Source organism: Ictidomys tridecemlineatus, chromosome 13 (assembly GCF_052094955.1).
Source record: "Ictidomys tridecemlineatus isolate mIctTri1 chromosome 13, mIctTri1.hap1, whole genome shotgun sequence".
Lineage (NCBI taxonomy): Eukaryota > Metazoa > Chordata > Mammalia > Rodentia > Sciuridae > Ictidomys > Ictidomys tridecemlineatus.
Genome location: NC_135489.1, coordinates 39,611,898 through 39,627,129, shown reverse-complemented (window position 1 = coordinate 39,627,129; position 15,232 = coordinate 39,611,898). Strand labels below are relative to the sequence as shown.

General features: G+C 34.3%; 1 long non-coding RNA gene across 1 annotated transcript in view; it reads left to right on the top strand.

Moving 5' to 3' along the window:
* The window catches only part of LOC144370120 (uncharacterized), a 54,160-nt gene extending 49,795 nt beyond the window's left edge, over positions 1 to 4,365 (top strand). Inside the window, exon 3 of the long non-coding RNA XR_013430060.1 lies at positions 3,838 to 4,365. This is a non-coding gene — a long non-coding RNA (uncharacterized LOC144370120). The remainder of the gene's footprint in view (positions 1 to 3,837) is intronic.
* Positions 4,366 to 15,232: the final 10,867 nt, after the last annotated feature.

Here is a 15,232-nt window from a genome sequence, read left to right as displayed (position 1 = left end):
ATTGGTGCTTTTCGAGAGATATCTAACAGCTTTTATTTTTAAAATGAGATACTAAACATTTTAATTAAAATATGAATCCAAAATTCAAAACTACGGTTGTTTTCCAATGTCTCTTGAATTATGCTCTTTTCTACAAATAAGATTTTAAAAAGTCCATTATAAATCAAGTTTGATTATTAATTAGCTGTGTAAAGTAAGGGAGGGGAAAGCTCAATTTTGACTGGTGCCCAGAGCCATAATAATATATGACACTTTCACATTAATTTCTTTGTTTGGGCTAAGAGAAAGCTTTAAAAAAGAGAATTTGACTGCAGGCAAAATTCAGCAAAACACTTCTTCCAATTATTGCTTTAAAATTTTTCAGAGATATTAAAAAGAAAGTTAAAGATGAAACATTATATTTCATTTTAAAAAGAGAGTTTAGAAGTTATTTCATATTTGACTGTCATATTACTAGAGTCTATAATATTTGATCCATGAGTAATGGAAAAAAATATTTAATTGGAAAGTTTTATGATCTGTGAGGAAATAAAACCAAGACTCATGTAGCAATAACTCTATTAAACAATAATATAATTAAATTGCTCACCTAAACTTGAAGGTCTCTGTTTAATTACCTATCCTGACCTTCAATTGTAGAACCATGTTCAGGAACAAAATCATAGTACTGGCAGCCTCCTACCCTTAAAAATCCAGAATCTCCTCCTCCTAAGTCTCATTTCTATTTTTTTTTTTTTTTTTTTTACTTTTACCCTGGAGCAGAGATCCCTAAACCTCTTCTGTTCACAGTAACTGTTAGTGTTTCAGCCATTTTTTAAGTGTCCCCAAGCCAAAGGAAACAGTTCATTTATTAACTTGTGAGAAGTATTACTCTTAACAAATTGGTAGACATTTGAAAAGCTAACACACAAAAAAGAACTCAAGGGAAAAAATGGTATTGTTGCATTATCAAATTAATGCAACTTATTATTAGTGGGATGGATAATTCTGTTGGACATAGCAAGATTTCTCAAATCTTGGAACTGGATAGGACACCCCAACTTTCGCTTTGAACTTTGTATTTATTGCAACAACCACCAAAACAAACAAAGGAAAACAACTCTAAAGGGCCTGGTGTAATGAAGGGAATGGTGGTGTGAGCGGAGGTGAATGAAGTCCATGAACAACCTTGAGCTACTTAGTCCTCAGAATTCAGCATTTCATGGGCTGGGGACATGGCTCAAGCGGTAGTGCACTCACCTGGCATGCGTGCGGCCTGGGTTCGATCCTCAGCACCACATACAAAAAAAGATGTTGTATCCGCTGAAAACTAAAAAATAAAAATAAATATTAAAATTCTCTCTCTCTCTCTAAAAAAAATCAGCATTTTAACAGGTGTTACCTATTTGAGTTTCCTTTAAAAAAAAATCTAAAACAAAGGCTCTAAAATTACTCAAGACCCATGAGCCTAGAGGAAAATCAGATAAGCTAGTTGTATACCCATCCTTCCCTTAAAGCTGAGATGACAAGATCGTGCCTCCATTTTCTCCATACCTCTTTCTATCTCCCCCACTCCTATCTCTGTAACACACACACACACACACACACACACACACACACACACACACACACATATTTTATTCTACCACTTATTTCATCCATTTATTCATTCAAGAAATATTGATTGAGTACCTACTGTAGGCATTTTGCTAAATTTTATGGAGACATCAATGAATAAAATGCAGTCTTTGCTCAAACACAGATCTGTTGAGAAAACTAGGGAAGCATTGATTAATTACAGCACACTTTCCCAAAGATAGGGAAAATCAGAGGACTGTGGGAACACAGAGTGGGTGATCTGAAGAAGACTCACAGGAATCAAGGGTCCAAGGTGATCAGTGGATATCATGTACAATATTATTCTCTGTAGAATACAGTATTCCTTGAAATGATATAGTCAAATGTATGCATACTTTTTTGTCTCCTATAAATATAAAGTCTTTAAGATCAGAAGGTCATTGTGCCTTAAAAATTATTAGAGGAAAAAAAATAAAGCTGACATCAAACACCAACATACAAAAAAAGTAGTATAAGATGATAGAATGGACAAAAGCAAAATGTGTAAACCTAAAGGGATTCTCTTTGGAAATAGCTTTCTGAGGCCTTTAGGGAAAAAGAAATCTACTCCATGGGAATTCTGATGGAAAGTATCAGCTTCACCCACTCAACAAGAGTCCTATGTATCCAGAGTATCACCAAACACATGCTTTAGTTTTTGTTTTTGGTATAGTACAACTATCAAACATCTCTCTCTTTTTTTCTTTCTAAAAATGTCTCTGCTGACAAGCCATTTGGGCACCTCATTGTACAGTTCAGAAGCTTATCACAGTTTACCACCCCATGGCAAGTCATTGCCATCAGTGACATGTTTCCTTTCTCTCTCTGCATTTACACTGTGAAGCCTAAAGCACCTGTGGATGCTAGAAGTCCCGGGGCATATTCCAAGAAGAAATCATGACCAGTCATAAAAAAATGAACATTAACTCAAAAAAAAATTATGCTCATTGGACTATATCCTTCTTCTGGATCTTTTCAGACATTCCTAAGTGAACAAAAAGGATAATAAGCCCTGATGGCACAATTATTATGAGTGAGTTAATTTTCATCATGCCTTACCTATAAGAAATCACGGTCGCTATACAATCTGGCAAGTAAGGTTCCCTATTTATCGCCAAATGAGAAACGATGGCACAGAACACAAATCTGCAAATAACAGAACCTGACTTAAAACAGAAATAGTCTCATTTCAGAATCTGTTTTTAATCCAGTATCTCCTTCTGAGAATCTTTGTGCTGGTTATTCCAACCAAAATGAGATACAGATTAACCAACAAACCAAGGAGAAAGGGAACCTGAGAAGAAGCATGGAAAAAGGAGAACATATGTGTTCTCAAATGCAGTGGAAAGATTCAAGTTTCCAATCTTTGCTAATTAAGATTCTCTTCCTCCTCAGCTTTTCTCCAAAGGATATCACCACATATCACCAGATATAAACACAAAGTTCTCCTAAATTAGTGTTAACATGCTAATAGGAGGCATCTGAACCCCCTCTCTCAATAACTATATAAAGAACATCTGGCTGACTCTTGGTTCTTGCCGTCTTTAATTTTAGAAAGCCTATGATTCCCCAGATTTGACTAAGACCCTCATCTTTATTTTTTTAATTTTAAGATTGCTTTCCAACGTTGACTGATGTTGATGATATTGCCAATGTTCAGGTAGCCTGACCTCTCCTCCAGGGATTTGAGAATGTTCTTGGCTTTCTCTGGGTCATAAGCCCATTCCTGCACCTAGTAATCTCTATCCTTCCCTTTAACCAGAACCAGGGGACTCCAGTGTGATTACAATACTGTTCAGCATTTATAGAGGGTAAGCTCCTTACCTGGTCCCTGAGCTTACTCAAATATCATTCCATAAAAGTATTTACCCAGTGAACAACTTAGAGTCCAAAAATGCTTTTTCAATAGTCTGTGTTCGAGAAATATTAATATCCATATGTAACAGTATTGTGTCAGTTTTAAATCTCTAGCTTTTTCTAGTAGCCAGTGAGTTAACCAGGCCACAGGATGTTCTGCAAGCATTTCAAATAATATTAAACCTCACTATATGAAGAGAGACAATATGTACAATATTTGAGAACTAATTTCTCCCCATAGTTTCTAAGATTTACGTAAAACAAGAAAAATAACATGGTTGATCTATCTACCAGGTAGTTTTTAAGCAGTGAAGTCACTGAAGTCAAATGCCAGCATTCATGCCAGTTGACTGTGATTTTTTTTTCTTTTCCCCCACTTTTCAGTAAAGAATGATTGTGAAGATAACAACCTGATGGTGAGCTTGATGGGAAAATGCGGGGCTGCGTACTGTTCCTAATCAACAGCACCACCTTCTGTCTGCAGAAATGTCAGACCCTGGCTCAAGGAGTGCTCACTTTGCCATGTAGCATCCTAATTTGAGGGCTTAGGCAAATGATGTCAATCCCATTTTCCTCCTTAACTGGCATCAGCAAAGTCACATTCATTTAAAAGCAGCAAAAACTGCATTTTAGGACAAATAAGCTAAAATTCCAACCAAGGATTATACATGGAAAGAAAAACCAGTCTCCCTTCTGCTAGAACTGCTCTGCTCCCCCAGGTATCCTTTTATCTATTCTTTTCACATGAAAATTCTCCAAAAGAGGCTGCAAATTTCATGGGTTTTACAGAAAAGAGTGTGAACTCAAGCTTGTTACAATTGCCATGATTTAGAAAACCAGGTCTAAAATTTTGGAGTTGCTTCCATCTGGATATTACAATTAGGAGAAACTAATTTGTCTGAGGAGTAAATAAAGTCATATAACTGATTATATATCTTCCAAATAAAAAGCTCTGTGAAACACAGTTATTGTTGTTTTTTTTTCCCTGCTATTTCAGATAAGTGAAATCACAAAGGCTTGAACCATGAAAGAATCTAAAAAGGAAAAGTTAATTTGCTGCCAAATTTGTATAATGCCCAAAGTATTGCAATGAAGAGTAAACAGGTGGGATGAGAAAGAGATCACAGCAGGAGATTAAGTGATACTTGTCTATGTCTGGGCAAGTCTTTAGAACAGGCACATGGTTTCTCCAAACGCCTGTGCTCAGGAGGACTTATAGGAAGGAGCTCATCCTCATGGGAGATGAATCTAGGCATCGTGTCATTTCACTCTAATGACAGTGGATGATTCTGGAATCATGACTATATTCCTCCCATCTGCCTCCCAAATGATTGTTTTGAAAAGCAGGGAAACTATGTAAACACCAGGGAAGCTGTGGTGCACTAAGACTTTGCCATATTAGAATACAGGCAGATAGGTATCTCTCTCTGTAGGAGATTTGCACAGAGAGAGAATGTTTCTCTCCAAACTTGTCCCACACAGCTGTGCAATGTTGAAATTCTATGAACTCTGGTTCAAGCAGCTCCAGGGTCTGGGGAGAGAACATCACAGAACATAGTTTTGGTGAATCCATTTGAGAAAAAAAAAAAAACATTTTAGTAGGACTTCTGAAGTCAATGGTGGCCAAAATCGGCAAGTGGTTTTCATAAGAAGGAAGGATTTGCAGGGGATAGAGGTTATCCTGAAAATGCTCACTACTCAATTCACTCTCACTACTGAAACTAGAGAATCCAGGTGGGAATACATAGGACTCAATTCTGAGGAAAATACAGAGAAAAGACACATATCATTGATATTTTTCATTTATCAAAGGACTTTGAATCTTTTAACCAACCTTTTTGAATTACCTCTGCATAGTCCAAGTATTATAGAAAACTGTGAGTTAATTTAAGATGGATCCTTGGCAGAAATGGAATTTTATCCCTAAAATACACCTACATTTTCTATAAAGCCAACCAGCATTCACTAGAGAATTACACAACTATCCATCTACTTTTGTCTAGATAAGTAGAACTTGATATTATTAAGATGTTATTTTTTTTTCACTTGCCTGCAAAGACATGGAAGAGAATAAATGATCTCTTACAGTCTTTTGCTATGACATTTCTAAATAAAGAAATTCCAATAAAAGTCAATAAGTTTCCAGGTAAATAAGTGGCCAAAACCCTGCTTAAGCCTCAAAGTCATTAATTCCAAAGGACTATATATACCATGCTGCTAATCTGCCTATGTATGCATTAGAAACTATAATTGTGCCTAGCAGAGAAACTGAAATTTCCCAAAATAATTTCAAATGCAAGCAAGTGGCTTTTTCTCCAGAAGGGAAATTCTTGCAGACTTTCCTATCATTCCAAAAACTATTTAAAAACTATTGACTACAGGAATTTACTGATCAATAATAAAATATTAAGCTGCTATGAATATAGCATAGTATATAGTATATAAATAAACCACTGATAAGAAATATTCGTTTTTCATGATTTATGTCCTGCTACTCTTTCATTGTCTTCATTGAAATCTCATTAAAAAGTTATCAGAACCAACACTCATTTAGTTTCCTTTTAATCATGTCTCCCAGTCAAATTGTTCTCACTGTAAATATCACTTTAAGATATCTGCTTTTCAAACTAGGAAGGATTGAAACCACTATCCTACTCATTGATTTATTTCCCAAAGATTTAAAGTCAGCACACTACAGTGACTCAGCCACATTAATTCTTATAGCTGCTCAATTCATAATAGGTAAGCTATAGACCCAATATAGATGCCCTTCAACAGATGAATGGATAAAGAAATTCTGGTGTATATAAACAATGGAGTATTACTCAGCCATAAAGAGGAATCACTTTATGACATTTGTCAGTCAGCGAATGGACCTGAAGACTATCATGCTCAGTGAAATAAGACAGTCCCAAAAAACAAAAAGTTGAATGTTTTCACTGATATGTGGGAACTAACCCACAATAAGTAGGAGAAGGGGAAGAATAGATTATTTAGTAGATTAGATAAAGAGAAATGAAGGGAAATGGGTACAGGTAAAGGAAAGGCAGTGGAACAAATCTGTAATAATTTTCCTATGTACTTACTTAAATGAATACACCATAATAAACCCCACCATTATATACAATCTATAAGAATGGGGTCCTAACAACAATAAGATATATTCCATGCTTGTATAATTATATCAAAATGAATTCTACTGTCATCTACACATAAAAAGAAGCAAAAAACAAAAAGATATCTGCTTTTCAAAGATGACTTTAACAAGAAGTGTGAATGTTGTTTTAAGGAAATGTCTCTTAAGTTTCCCAAAAAGCAGATCATTTTCAAGCTACTAGCAATATAAAATGTGACTTGCGGGATTTGATGTATTTCTTTTCACCGCAGATATCTATCTGAACCAGAGCTTTTCAGCACTGTTCCCTATGTTGTAGTCTTGAAGTGACTCAGCCGCATGCAGTGCTCTTTCTGGGTCAGCACAACTACGGGGTTTATAAAAGGGCCATCTGTTCTCTAAGTTCATGCTTTTTACCCAGGCACTAGTAGGCAAGCAGCTCCAGCCTTTGTGCTTGCCCCGTGCTCCTGCGCTCTCTCTCTGTGAAGGTCATTTTGGGGAAAACAGATAACTGTACATTAGGATTCAACTTTTCACTCAAAACTGTCTCTTTTTCTACTTAAGATTTTAATCATATCCTTAATGTGAAATGGCTTCAGGAGCAAATTATCCGGGACAGAAGGCAAACTGCTTAGTTACCAAGAGCTTTATTTAACTAGACCACTGCCTGACTTGACTGTTACAGAGTTGGAAAGAAATTAAGTATTAACCTCTTTTGGCTCAGAGTCAGAACCCTTAGGAATAAGAATACTAAAGTCAGCTCTGATTGAAACCTTACATTAAGGGACCAGGTGATAGGAAACCAGTCTTTTAGCATCTGCCTTGTCACACTGAAGACTAATAAAGAAGTGGATTAGCATCCAGGAGAATAACTGAACAACTTAAAGGGAGAGATTCTGGATCAAAAGAAAACAATCAATTTGCCTTCCCTTCCCCAACTCTTACATGAGGGCACACTGTTATTTACTGACACTTCTTCTGCCATAACTTATGTGTTGCTCTGCAAATTTCTAGATCAAGAAAGAGAAAAAATTAAGAGTAGAAGCCTATCAAAATAATTTTCATAATATGATTGTTCTAGAAATATAATCGCTCTTGCAACCACAGAGCCACAAATCAAACTCTGCTGCTATCATTTTTTAAAATTCAAAGAAATGCCACTGATGAGATTAAAATCAGTTCTTAAGAATTCAATAATTATATAAGCAAAAATTTTAAACTTGCATGACTAATAATCCCTTTTCATTTTTAGCAAAAATACAACATTATAATAACTCTAAAAATCATCCTGCTGGTTTTTACCCTATTTGCATTCATTTCAACAGTAGAAAAATAGTAAAACCCTCCTTTAAACTGACACTGGTTTATCTAAGTACTGGCTTTGAATGAGTAACCATTCATTAAGAACAGAGCTATAAACGTAATGTGGCAAGCCAAGTTTCATTTTAAAAAGCAATCTTCAGAATTTCATGATGTTAAAGAAATTAAAATTCGACTGTTTCTCTCTAAATTCTTAAAAGGGCACATGCCAAATTTTTATATATTGCATATATTCCCTCCTTTTTAACCAACCTTCTGATTAGGTTAGGAAAATAAATATTGAAAGTATTTATCATACTTCTTCTCTGGATCTTTGTTCAAATATATGAGCTGTCACATTGAAATATCCTCCCAGAGTCATAAATTCCAAAGAATCCGCTGTTTTTGTTCAGAACATCTGCTTAGATATTTTTCCTTCCCTGTCATGAACAAGGATCCTAACCAAACAGAGACATGGGTTATTTCAGAAGATAAATATAGGATTGTTCTTTTATGATTAGATTATAAGGAGAATTAACTCATAGGAAGTAAATGGAAGCTATTTTTTTTTTAAAATGCAGGAGAGCCAAGAGCCTGAAAAATCATTATAGCATATTTTACGTCGGAGAATTGGGAGGTCAAGCCATTAACTTTGTGAATTTGCAGAGGTTTCCCAGAAGCTTACTCAAATCCACTCCTAGGCCAAAGTTAAACTTATTCAACTTATTAGCATAATAACATAAATGACCATTTGCAGAATGAAGAATGACAGGAGATCCTAAACAGTGCAAGTGAAATCTTAAGGTCACATTGAGGAATGATAAAGTAGTAAACAAGAGTCTTCTCAGGCATCAAACCTGGAGAGAAGTAAGTAGGAATTCTGATTCTCCTATAAAAGAATGATTAGCCTTGCTTCTTTTTATGAACTTGCTTTTATAACAGTTTTTAGAATTAAAAACTTAAAAATTCTATAAGTAATAAAAGATGGATGTGGGATAAAAAGAAAATTTTAAAAATCATGTATTTTTATTAAATATTTCTGAAGAAATTACTAAGTAGGTTCTAAATTGTTTTTGTTACTTGGAAAATAAAAGAAAAAAAATAAAATCTAGTGAATAGTAAATTTTAAATGAGGCAGTCCATTACTTCTGCCAGGCTAAACATACCTGTAGTTCAATGCAACGAATGAAAAGAGATGAAAATATTTATACATGATAACTCCTGGCATTCATAATTTTAAGTTCAAATTCACATTTTTTTTATATATGTCCTATCTATGAATTTTCCTCTGGACAAACATGTAATATGTAACAAAAAATTATTTCACCTATATCTAAGAAATGCCTAGAGAGAATAATAACCTTATACATCACTTGGTCAAAGCATAGAAATTAAGAGGACCAAGAGTACTTGGATATTCAAGGCTTGAGATCAGAAATGCATTTATATTTTATGAATTATGGAGAAGTATATTCAGATGACCTAATTTCTGATTTAAGTTTTACTACATATCTTGTATGGTACAACTCAGGATTAAATTAGCTGATATAGATTATTAAATAATTGAAGATGATATGAGATAATCAATAGATATTTAGGGCACCTTTTTATACAACACTGGGATAAGCTTAGTAGGGTTACCATAAAACTGTACGTTATAATTCTTGCCTTGAAGGGGCTTACAATAAAAATGGGCAGAAACTGTGGTTAAATTATGTTTGGTGTTCATAAAATCTGTAGAAGTCCAGAAGAAGTAATAATCAAAGAAACGAGAAGAAGAATGTTAGAAAATGTTCTAATAAGAAGTATACCATTAGAATTATTGTTTAGAATATCCACCAGTGTGAACAGAGTTTTTACAAAGGTTGCAGTTAAAATAAAGACACTACTAAAGTGATTAATGGATTAATAAAATCACTTAATTCTTTTTATCAAAGAATATGGTTTAGCATTTTTTTCATTGTTGTTAAAATATGTTATATACATGCCCAACTCTAAGTCTCCATGCAGTGAAGTTAGTTCCTCACTAATATTTTGGTTTAATGACGTCTCAACAAGCATTATGATTTACGTATGACTAATGAATTCATTCACATACCCATTTGGTCAACAAATATTTATGCAATTGTTCTATGTGATAAGCAATGTTATAAATATAGGGACAGAGCACAAACATACATGAACATTTTGACCTGAAAAGTACATATTTAGAAATGAAGGTTTAGGGATTAAACAAAAGACAGTGAAAACAGTTCTTTGTCTTGAATTTGAGCATATCGTTGTTAGTGTGTGCCTCAGAAATTATACTGACAAACACAAGAGCAATTTTACCTATCTTTTATTTGCTCTCTTTTTCCAGGAAATGAAGAGGTAGGGAGGGAAAAAATACATACCCTACCTAAATAAACCAGACTTCACAGAATGCACAAGCAGGCTGCCTTGCTAATAGTAAATTCATGAAGCTTATGGGGAGAAAGGGTAATCTGTATTTGAATTACAAATTCATAAAGAATCTTATGCTGTGTCAGAAACGTATCTTTTGAAGATGATCTAGCACAATTCAACCAAATATGCTCAAATTATTATCAACTCTTCTAAGAGAACTTGAAAATGAAGACCTCCTTTGCTTTATCACTTCCTTTATAGTACAGCACTAGTTCTTAAAGAGTTGATCTTGGCCCAGTCAGAAAAATACTAAACAGGTGCTTTGTTTTACTTTTTGCTTATATAAACCACAGAAAGTGTCTTGCCTGTCATCATTAAAATGGCTGTATTAATAGTAAAAACTGTGAGCTTGACTATTTCAAACAGGTCTGTATAAATAATTAAGTGTTCTGAATGCTTAGCTACTTTTCCAAATCACAGCCCAAATATAACAACTGATTTACATTAAAAAGAACTGAATCTCAAACTGTTAACAAGTAAATCAGGCTGAGAATTCTGACATTTCTGCAAATTATTCCATTTTACTGTGATGTTAGAGAAAATAACTCCTAAGGACAAAATTTTGGCCCATGCAAGACTCAAAAGAAGTACCATATGCCTTGAAGGTGCCATGTTGTAAGGAAGCTCAACCACACTGATAGACTATACACAGGCATGCAGTGACAAAACCATTCCTGGTATGGCCCATTCAAATTCCTGGACTAAATTCCATAAGCATAATAAAATGGTTTCTTGAAACAGACAAAGAGAGAGAGAAATAGAGAAAGAGAAACATGAACTAATTTCTGCATTAAAATCAAGATGTAATGACAGAAGTATCCAAGTAAGACTCACTCTCATTGTTCTCTTGTGCTCATTCAGATGCTATTTCCCTAGTTCAAAGGAAGAAGAAAAAATCTTAATTTACTTCCAATGCTAACAGCACAGAATAGATACTTCTGTTCTTTCCAATTTATTTTTTAATAATTTGGTCATCCACCACATTGCTAGGTCAATCAGTTAACATACAAAACTACTGTTTCACCACAGTGTTGGGAAGTAGCATGTTAACTATATATGGAATATATATATCCATATATATTATCTCTTTAGATGGTGGAGGAGAACATGCTAACCTTCACATTTCTTGAGATTATTTTTATTCTGTTCCACAAAGATTATTCTTGCTCTTCTAGGAGTGTCACTGTTTACTTGTTTTAATCTGTTGCCAATGAAATACCACAGACCGGGTAGTTATAAAGAACACAGGTTTGTTTAATTCATCATTCTGAAGTTCAAGAAAATGGTGCTGACAGCTGGTGAGGGCCTTCTCACTGCATCAAACATGGCAGCATGTGCACTACACGTGGACATCACAGAGCAAGTGTGCTATAGAAAACTCACCTTTATAATAAAGTCACTTCCACAATACCCATTAATCCCTCAATCTATTAATTAACTAATCCATTCATCAGAGCCCTGCCCTAGGGATCCAATCAAGTCCAAAACATTCCACCTCTCAAACTATCCCACTGCAGGTCAAGATCCCAACATATGAACTTTTGGAAGAAATCAAACAACAGCACTCATTTGATCCTCTGTATAAACATTTAATCTATTCCAATGAGCAATACCAAAAAGCTACTTTTCTTCTTCTCTTCTTTCTAGGATCTAGGTGAGTAAATTCTTGTTCTACTTGCTCTTACAAGTAGTGCTCTGGTTTCTCATTCTTTAAAACTTCTCTGAAAACTTATAGATGTTGCTAGCCATCCAAATCAGAAGAAGCTGTTTCTTTATCTATAAATAGAGATATAAATTCCTAGGTTAGACAATTGACATTAAATATGTCAAGTCCTAGCTCTGCACTGTTCCAGGGTAGCACAAAGGAGCTCTCATTTTATTCTGTAACCTTCTCTCAATTTACCTATCGTCCACAGCCCACACCACCCATTTCCACCTGGCATTTAGATGCTTAGGTGTTATGCTTTCAATAGATCAGTTCATGACTAATTATTCCACTGACCATTTATTATGAAATATGTGTTTACAACTGTCCATTGTAATTATTATTTAGAAAAGATTTTTCTAAACAATAGCATAAACAGATTTATGATATAAATTTTATTCTTTAATCAGAAACTTCTCGCTTCTTCTATGCTATGATAATCTCCTTTTTGGAATTACAAAGTATTGCTAATGACATATATCTATGTTTGTGTGTATAGGTAATATGTATACACATACATATGTATATATACAGTTCCAGTCAATGACAGGCCTTATATATAATAGTCATCCCATAATATTCAAATGGAGCTAAAAAATATTTCTATTGTCTAGCAATGTTGTAGCTGATCAGGTCATATCCCAAAGCTTTACTCGTGTGTTTGTGTTGGTGCTGGTGTAAACAAACCTATTGTACTTCTTGTCCTGTAAAAGGATAACACACACAATTATGTTTGCACATAGTGTTTGATAATGATAATAAATGACTATGGTACTGGTGTATTTACCACGTTATAGTTTTTTATAATTATTTTAAAGTACATTTATTTACTTAAGAAAAAGCTTACGGTAAAACAGTATGTCATGCTATGCCAGCAACAGCCTCATATGTCCTATGTTTACCAACTATTCACTGCATCAAGAGCCCCCATTGAAAGATTGACCTAGATAATCTAGGCTTGTATAAGTAAACCTATGAGGGTTATGCAATAATAAAATCGCCTGATGGTGCATTTCTCAGAATGTACTCCTGTCATCAGGAAACATATGACTACACGTACATGCACACACACACACACATATACATATATACATAGACACACACATACAGAAAATAATAACTTGTATTTTGTTTACCATTGTGACTTCATTAAGACCCAACAGAATATATTATACATGGCAGCATATAATCAATCAATGTTTGAATTGTGACTAATTGTTTATAAATCACAAATGGTTAGTGTGTCACAAAACTAGAATCACAGTGCTTCTTAGAAATATGAAAATCTTGTTATATTATCCTTCCAGTGGCAACTCCACTCTGGTTCCTTGAATTTTGTCATACTCTTCATGCAAATTAGATGGGCCTTGTCTAAAATCTGCTCTCTCTTGCTGCATATACCCAACAGATGACCTCTCTTTGCTATGACAGTAAACTCCTAAGAGACAAAAAGAGATCATTTATTTCAGATTTTTTTTTGTGTGTGTGTGTGATCACCCATGGTGCCTAGGGCTCTGAACAAATTGGGCCCTCAACAGAAGTTATTAATTGTCACATTCACTTAATTGGGTTCTCTCATAATTCCCCACATCTGACACCTGCCTGAAGAGTTCTTCCTATGAAAACTGGACCCATGATGCCAGAGATGTGAAGGGAGTGGGAAGGGTGACAGTTACACTTTGCCAGTGGCCAAGTACTGCCAGGCATAGGGTCTGTCAAATTTTCTGGGAGGAAAACATTTTGGCTGCATTAATAAAATCATATTAATTATGTTAATTCACTTAGGGATGCCTGTCCAAGTCAATTTTAGGACTACCAGAAAATTGCATATAAAGTCACATGACAAATGTTTATCCAAAATGAATTGTGAATATAAAAATGCATTTTTTTCTGTATCTCCATAGCATACATTCATGTTACCAAAGTGTCCAACTCCATAATAACCCATTGGCAAGAATTTTGCCTATGCTTGAGTTAGTGGTATATTTAACATCCCTCTATGACTTGAAGTGCCCCTTTCCTAACCACATTCATCATTCCTTGGCATCTCTAACCATCATTTGGCATCAAATAAACAGCAGAGGTTTACCAGTCATCAATAATGAACCAAAAGCAAAATAAAGAGTCTTTGTACCATCAGAACTAAAGGATAGGTTCCCCGATACACAGCAGAAAGGAAAAAAAATCAATTTTGGACCCCATAAAAAACCTCCAGCCTAATTTGGACCTTAGCACTGTTTAAAATTTTGTTTCTGGAAAGAAAATAGAAACCTTATAATTAAAATAAATTATAGTTGACATGTAATTATATTAAAATGCAATAACTGATTTAAAGTATAATTCAGTTCTATATTATAGCCTATAAAGGGACAGATACAAAGGGATAATGTATGAAACATTATGGGTGAACACAGCTTTTTTTAAATGCATAGAAAAAAAAGCTAGAGATTCAAGGGACAAAGATTAAAATGTTTTCATAGAATACTTTTATTCATTTTCCCAAAAACCTTTAGAACTTTTTGTGTACTTGAGATCATAAGGGGAGAAAAAGCAAATTCCAATACTTGGCATATAATCCATTGGTAAGAAACAGTGAGCCACATGCAGGGATTGAATGTTTAGAAAGAAAACTATTTTAGCATTTTTATTAGAGCTAAGTGTTATAATGGCAAATGTTGACACTTGATTAGAACAGTAATAAGTTAATTATTGAGTTTATGGAAATATATCAATCAGGACAAGGACTAAAATGTAATTAAAGAAAGAGGGTAAAATTGATTAGGAGTGAGGAGTCAAGAGTAACTAAAAATTAAAGGCAAAGAAAATTCAATTATAGGAATAAGTAACAGTAAAATTAAGCTTGATTTTTAAAATTTACCTAGATATTACAAGGTTCTATGGCAAAGAAAAAAATTAAGAATAGGGTGTATAGTGAAACACAAATGATTCTTAAATTCCCATTTAAAGAATTGATATCCCTGAAGTAGGAGCAACAATTATCAACAAGAAGCTTTATCAAAACAGGGACACTTAAATATGTTTATTGTGTTTTACATCAAAGACACATTCCACCAAACCTATCTTTAAGCTTGTGTCCCAGTTCTCCATGACTAGCTGGACAACACGTGCTGCTTAGGGAAATTCATTCAAAATCACCTGATATTAAATTACAAAGGCAAAATATTGACAGGCTAGCTAGGATACAGATGTAAAGT